Source organism: Cyprinus carpio, chromosome B23 (genome assembly GCF_018340385.1).
Source record: "Cyprinus carpio isolate SPL01 chromosome B23, ASM1834038v1, whole genome shotgun sequence".
Classification (NCBI taxonomy): Eukaryota; Metazoa; Chordata; class Actinopteri; order Cypriniformes; family Cyprinidae; genus Cyprinus; species Cyprinus carpio.
The window spans coordinates 14,415,493-14,421,492 of NC_056619.1; positions in this window are offsets into that span (position 1 = coordinate 14,415,493).

Genomic DNA, 6,000 nt, shown 5'->3' on the forward strand with positions numbered 1-6,000 from the left:
AATACGCCACGGCCTGCTGAAATATCAGAATGAAGATGTTCAAATGCAGAGCTTATTTAGAAAAAGATACAAAAAACTGTATTTTTTATTTTTGCTCCATTAAGTAAGATTCATTTTGGTCTCAAAACTAGAGTTTCATCAACAGTCATCTTGCATAATCAGTTGAAAAAAGAATGTTGATCTGCTGAATTGCCAATTGCGTGTTTTGCATTAACAATGACAACATATGTGGAACTGAAGGCTTGATTTATTGCTCATTTTAAGCCAATGCAAACAAAAGCAGTGTTTCAGTATCTAAACCAGCAATTCGTAAGACAAGCTTCATAAATTTAAGAAGCAATGGAAGGCTGAGTCTCCTCAAATATGTATTCAGAATAAATAACAACTGAAGTGACAAAGTTCACTTTTGCCATTGTTTTAATCAATGTGCATATAATGTAAAGTATCTTTTTTCTTTCATGCATGGTTACCTAAAAAGTTAAGCACGACCCCTAGCCCAGCCTGAGGCTGTTTCGACAGATTTCATTGGTCACGTCAATCAAAGAAATACTAACCCTAAACCAGCACATCTTACTGTTATCATGAAACCACGCCCCCCTAGCTTGACGGCAGTGTCAGCAGCGGCAATCCACTTGTCAATCAAGTGGCCATGCCCTTAATTATGCAGAAATTTAAGGCTTAATATAATTTAAACGGATGAGTTATAAAAAAACATTCACCCCCCTCACAGTTGTCATGAAGGGCAAGATTAGCTATATAGACCAAAACCACTTTTTGTACCAGGTTGTAAACACATTTTCGGGTTTGTCTCGTCTAGTGAAGTCCAGATTGTGAACGAATCGTTATATTTAACCAGATCTTCTTAGTGAACCGATCAAACTAGTTCACCAAATCAAACTGAATCGTTTGAAATGGTTTTGCGTCTCCAGTACACACTAATCCACAATACATCTTCAGTTATTCAGTTTATAAACGTGCCTTACACTCCCTCTGATGTGAAATAAACCAATATCCCGAGTTATTCAGTTACTCCTAACAGTACATTGACTGAACTGCTAAAAGAAAACCAATGATGGGATGTGCACGAGCAGAGCAGCTGGACTGAGACGGCGTCACAGTATGGTGAGGGACATAACATTTCCGTCACACGCTTAAGGCATTCGGCCAATCACAACGCGCTGGATAGCTGGCCAATCAGAGCACACCTCGCTTTTCAGAACGATGAGCTTTGTAAAAGTCTATGCGTTTCAGAAGCTGGGGCATAGAGGAGAAACAATACATTATATGGAAAATAATGTTTTTTGAACCTTAAACCGCATAAACACATTGCATTACACCAAACACACAAAATAATGTTCTTTTTAGCAACATCATATGACCCATTTAAATCCTTCCAAAATAATTTTTCTGTTGACTTTCACTTCTTGCAGTATTGTCTTATATTAATGCCCATTAAAGGAAGTGACCCATTTAAAACTCATAATATTTCTACACTTATGTGTATAATTACTTGTCAGGGTCTTTGGGAAAACGATGAATTGTGTTCTTTTATTCCACTTTGACCTCTCTTTCATTGTTATTCTGTCTATTTCTGTGTAACTGTGCTGTAGTCCAGTTGGAATTTTCGCCCCAAAATGGTGGCTGTGCTACCGATATATATGTATATATATGTATAAAATGACATTATGATTCTCTATTATAGATCAGTGGTTTGGAACCACAAATGTGTTTATTTGAACCTGACGATGGGCAAATTAATAAGAAGATCGACTTGCAACAAGTGAAGGCAAAACTAAAGAAACTGGAAGAAAATATGTGTTGACTTTGGGGTCAAGATTTCTGCCTGTACAGAAGTAATTTGTTTTCATTGACATTTCTCTGAAGATAAAGCAGATCATACAGTTGAGCTCAAGGATATGTTGTTTACTTGCTACAAACGGCCACAAACAAAAATCTTAAATCTTCAAAAAGACCATTTACATGACCCTTGCTAACCTTTTAATAAATACAGCAACAAATATCTTCCTTAGAAGTGCTTCTTGTAGCAGCCCTACTACCCAAACACAACGTTGTTGCTCAGCAGACCAATCTAAATATGAGCGGGACTGGTTTTCAGCCAGCTCTTGTCTATTTGTGTACAGCGTACACAGTCCTTGAACAGCCTGAACTTGTTGAAGGGGTAACTTTTAATTATTTTCTTAGTCTTTCTCATGTCTATTGCATGCTAAAAAAAAATAAGATGGACATTTCAAGAATATTTGATAAATAGAAAGTTCAAAAGATCTGCACTTTATTTGAAATCTAATAGAAACAGAATAGACTAGAAACATTATAAATGCCTTTACTGTCAGTTTTGATAATGAGACAAATTATTAATTTTGTTAAAAAAAAATCTTACTGATCCCAAACGTTTGATGATAGTGTACGTTTTGGCCATATGTTGCAAAATATGATTTATGATCCTTTTTTGTTGTCTTAACTCAACAATAAAACTGCTGATGGTGGTTTTACTGGTTAGCATGGTCTGGTTAGCTACTGCTGGTTGATGATGTCATAAATGTCTCTTGTGGCTGCAAACATCATTTTTCTTAACTGACATACATAAAAAAAAAAAAAAAAAAAAGGAGTTGTGTCTTCTGATAAAATAAAATTCTCTGGAGGCAACATAGTTGTTTGACTTCAGAGTGATTAATCAACATTTGCATTTCAGGTAATCGGCTACAGAACTGAGCAAAGAAAATAGGTCCTGTGCCAGCAGAGCAGCTGAATTTGAGATGAATTGTAATGCTATAAACATAGCTTTCTCCAGGTATTATAGTGCTTCTGGGTCACAGATGTGTGTCGCCTGTCAGTGATGATCTGGTATATTGATACAAAGTCCAGCAGCTGTCTTCAGGTGAAACTGAAATGGGAGCCATGAGTGCTTTAGTGGTATAAAAATATGCTGAATGGGTATATTTATTTATAATATATGTGTTCATGTGTTTAAACTCAGATAAGTGCCTTATTTAATTTCAGAGGAGATGCCTTTGGCATGCAATCTCACACTTCCAGAAATATTATTATATGATATTAACTAACATCACTTAATAGGCAAGTGCTCTCTAATGCAAGACAGTATTCCAGTTTAATAACTACATCCTTGGATTAGAGATGGCAGTGTTACAGTGATCAGATGTGATGTTTAATCCTTGAGATGAGGGCTTTTCACAGCCTCAGTGTAGCGGATCTGTGGCCGCACTGCACGGAAAACCTTAGAAGAGTCAAACCTCCACAGATTTCTGTCTGTGTGCAGAGAGAGAAAACATCTGCTTTTCAAATAAACGCTGAGCTCGGTGTAGAGAATATCATTTCTGACAGAGAGGATTCAGATTAAATCCTACTAAGAGCAGCTTGCCTGTCATAAAGAGACAGGTAATGAGATAACAAAGCAAAAAAATAAATAAATACAATAATCACTAATAATAATAATAGTTAATGAGATAACAAAGCATATATATATGTTAATTTATAGTAATTCTCCAGGGTTTTACTATAGCAGCTGTACTTGTGCTTGCTATGGTATTTTTGAGAATTCTTGTAGATTTATACTGAACAGCTTATTTAATGTATTATTAACTGTAGTTACTGCTAGTGGTGGTAATGTTGCAGATTCATATTAATATTATTAATTTATATTATGGCAGTGGGGGAACAATCCTGCATAGTATTGAGGAATATATATATATATATATATTATATAATCCTGCATATATATATATATATATGTGTGTGTGTGTATATATATATATGTATATATATATATATATATATATATATATATGTACGTATGCATCTTTGGTTAGGTATTTTTACATTTTCAGTTTTTATTTTTTTATTTTTATTAGATTGAATGAATTTTTCTTTCTGTTTGTTTTAGTTTTAGTTCAGTTGTAGTTTTTATTTGATTCTAGTAAGTAATTTTAGTGCTTCAACTTAAAGTTGTTTCATTTAGTTGCCCAGGCAGTGTTTTTGATATTTGTTTAATTTTTTTCATCTAATATTCTTATTTTATTTTATTTAATTTCAAGTTTATTTCAATTAACATAAATGTTTTAAAAAATTTTCCTTTTAATTTATGGTAATACCCCTCTAAATCTCCTTTTAATTTATGGTAATACAAAATTTTTTTTTACATTTTTAAAGGTATTTTTTTTTTTTTTTTTTTTTTTAACATTTGCTTATTATCTTTTTTCTATGCTATGAAGGTGAATGGGGACTGTCATTACACCTGACAGCTTTTATGTCCAAATGAAGACATGAACACCTTGGGTGAGTAAGTGATGACAGAATTTTTATTTTGGGGTGAACGTTCCCTTTAAAATCAATGTCTAGTGGCAAGTTACAGCTTTGGCGTTCAAACCATTAATTGCAGCGCCCTCTGGAGGCCACTGGAGGACCCGTGTCACGTGTTACCATGATCTCTTCCTGTTTAACTAACGACTGACTGGAATGTGAAATGACACTTCTTTTGTGTGCCCAAATATGAGCATACCTCACAACATCCCAGAAAACAGCATAGCGTCACCATTAAATTAATTCAGAAAGTGACATAAATGCTGCCGTTTGGTTTATGCTCTCTTTTCAGATACAAGAATAAAGAACCTCACGATGTGTTTAACAGTAATATGATTCCGTCACTTGATTGCCTTGAAATCGGGCTGAGCGCGCCCTCTAGAGGATAACAACACGAGAGACATAGAGACGGTTATTTGAACAGTTAAACAGTTATGTATATGGACTAAAAACTAAGCTTGTTGTTGATGTTTTAAATGTTTAATTGGTTTGATTCCGGTCAGACTGGGCTATTGGTTAATTTTTTTTATTATATATTTTTATTTTAATTTATTTTAGCACAGCAGGGATGTTTTAAAGCACCTTTATCTGTGTGTGTTTTTGTAAAGACCTGGGTCAGAATGTGCTTTTCATGATTTTGTGTGTAGATGTTAGCGCAGTGTAAACAGTGTTAATCCAACTCACTCGCATCCAACCAGTCTTTGAAGGCAGGTGTGTCAATATTGAGAGCTGCAGAGGAATTTGCTTTAGCTGTTTTCATCCTGTACATAAGTAGCACAGGAACCGCAGACAATAGATTTCCAATCAACAAATACCATTTTTTTTTTCTCTAGTTCTGCAACAAACAATCACTGTCATTTGCAAGCGAAAATACTATGCATTCACATTAAACCTTGAGGACATGTGGTATAGATTTGTGCATACAAATAGCCACGATGTAGCTCATGTTGCTGAATCAGTAGTTAAAAGCTGCTTGTGTAAACACTGATAATGGCTCCTCGGTTGACTAGACCTTGAGCAAACAGAGTGGATGTGTGTGTACTCTGCGGCCAGTCATCATTTACCTCTGCTCAGCACATCTCTATGTGGGAGGTTAAGAGAGATGAGACGGTCCTCCATTTTGAATGAGATGTTCTTCCCGGACATTTACTTGCTTTCCATAATGTGTGTTAAACTGTATATGTGATATGGTTTTGTTTATACGCATATCTCTGCACCACTCTGTGTGTTTATTTTGTATCTCAGCCAGTGAACAGAAGATAGGACGTGCTTCACATGCTGTATGCGGCCGTGTGTGTGTGTCAGTGGGACTGTGTGAATATGTGTGACGCGAGTGTGTTTTTACTGGGTTATTTCCCTGGCTGGCTGATTTGATTTGATATTGGAGGGTTTGTGCTGTGTGGGCAGAGTGCTTGGGGGAGGATAGGGTTTGTAATGAGAAAGTGGTACGGGTCGGCTCTGTAAAACTGCTCCTGATGGGTCTCCTCAGCACATTTAATGAGGCCTGGGCTCCCTGTGTTCCCTAGACGACACGACTCCCTGCAAAACCTGGAGAGGAACAGTGTCCTGCTGTGCCACAATCCTCCCTGCCTCACTGTCTCTCCATGCACATCACAGCCCATTCTTCCAGTTTGTCCTACCTGTGGAGGGACATGGCTTTTATGA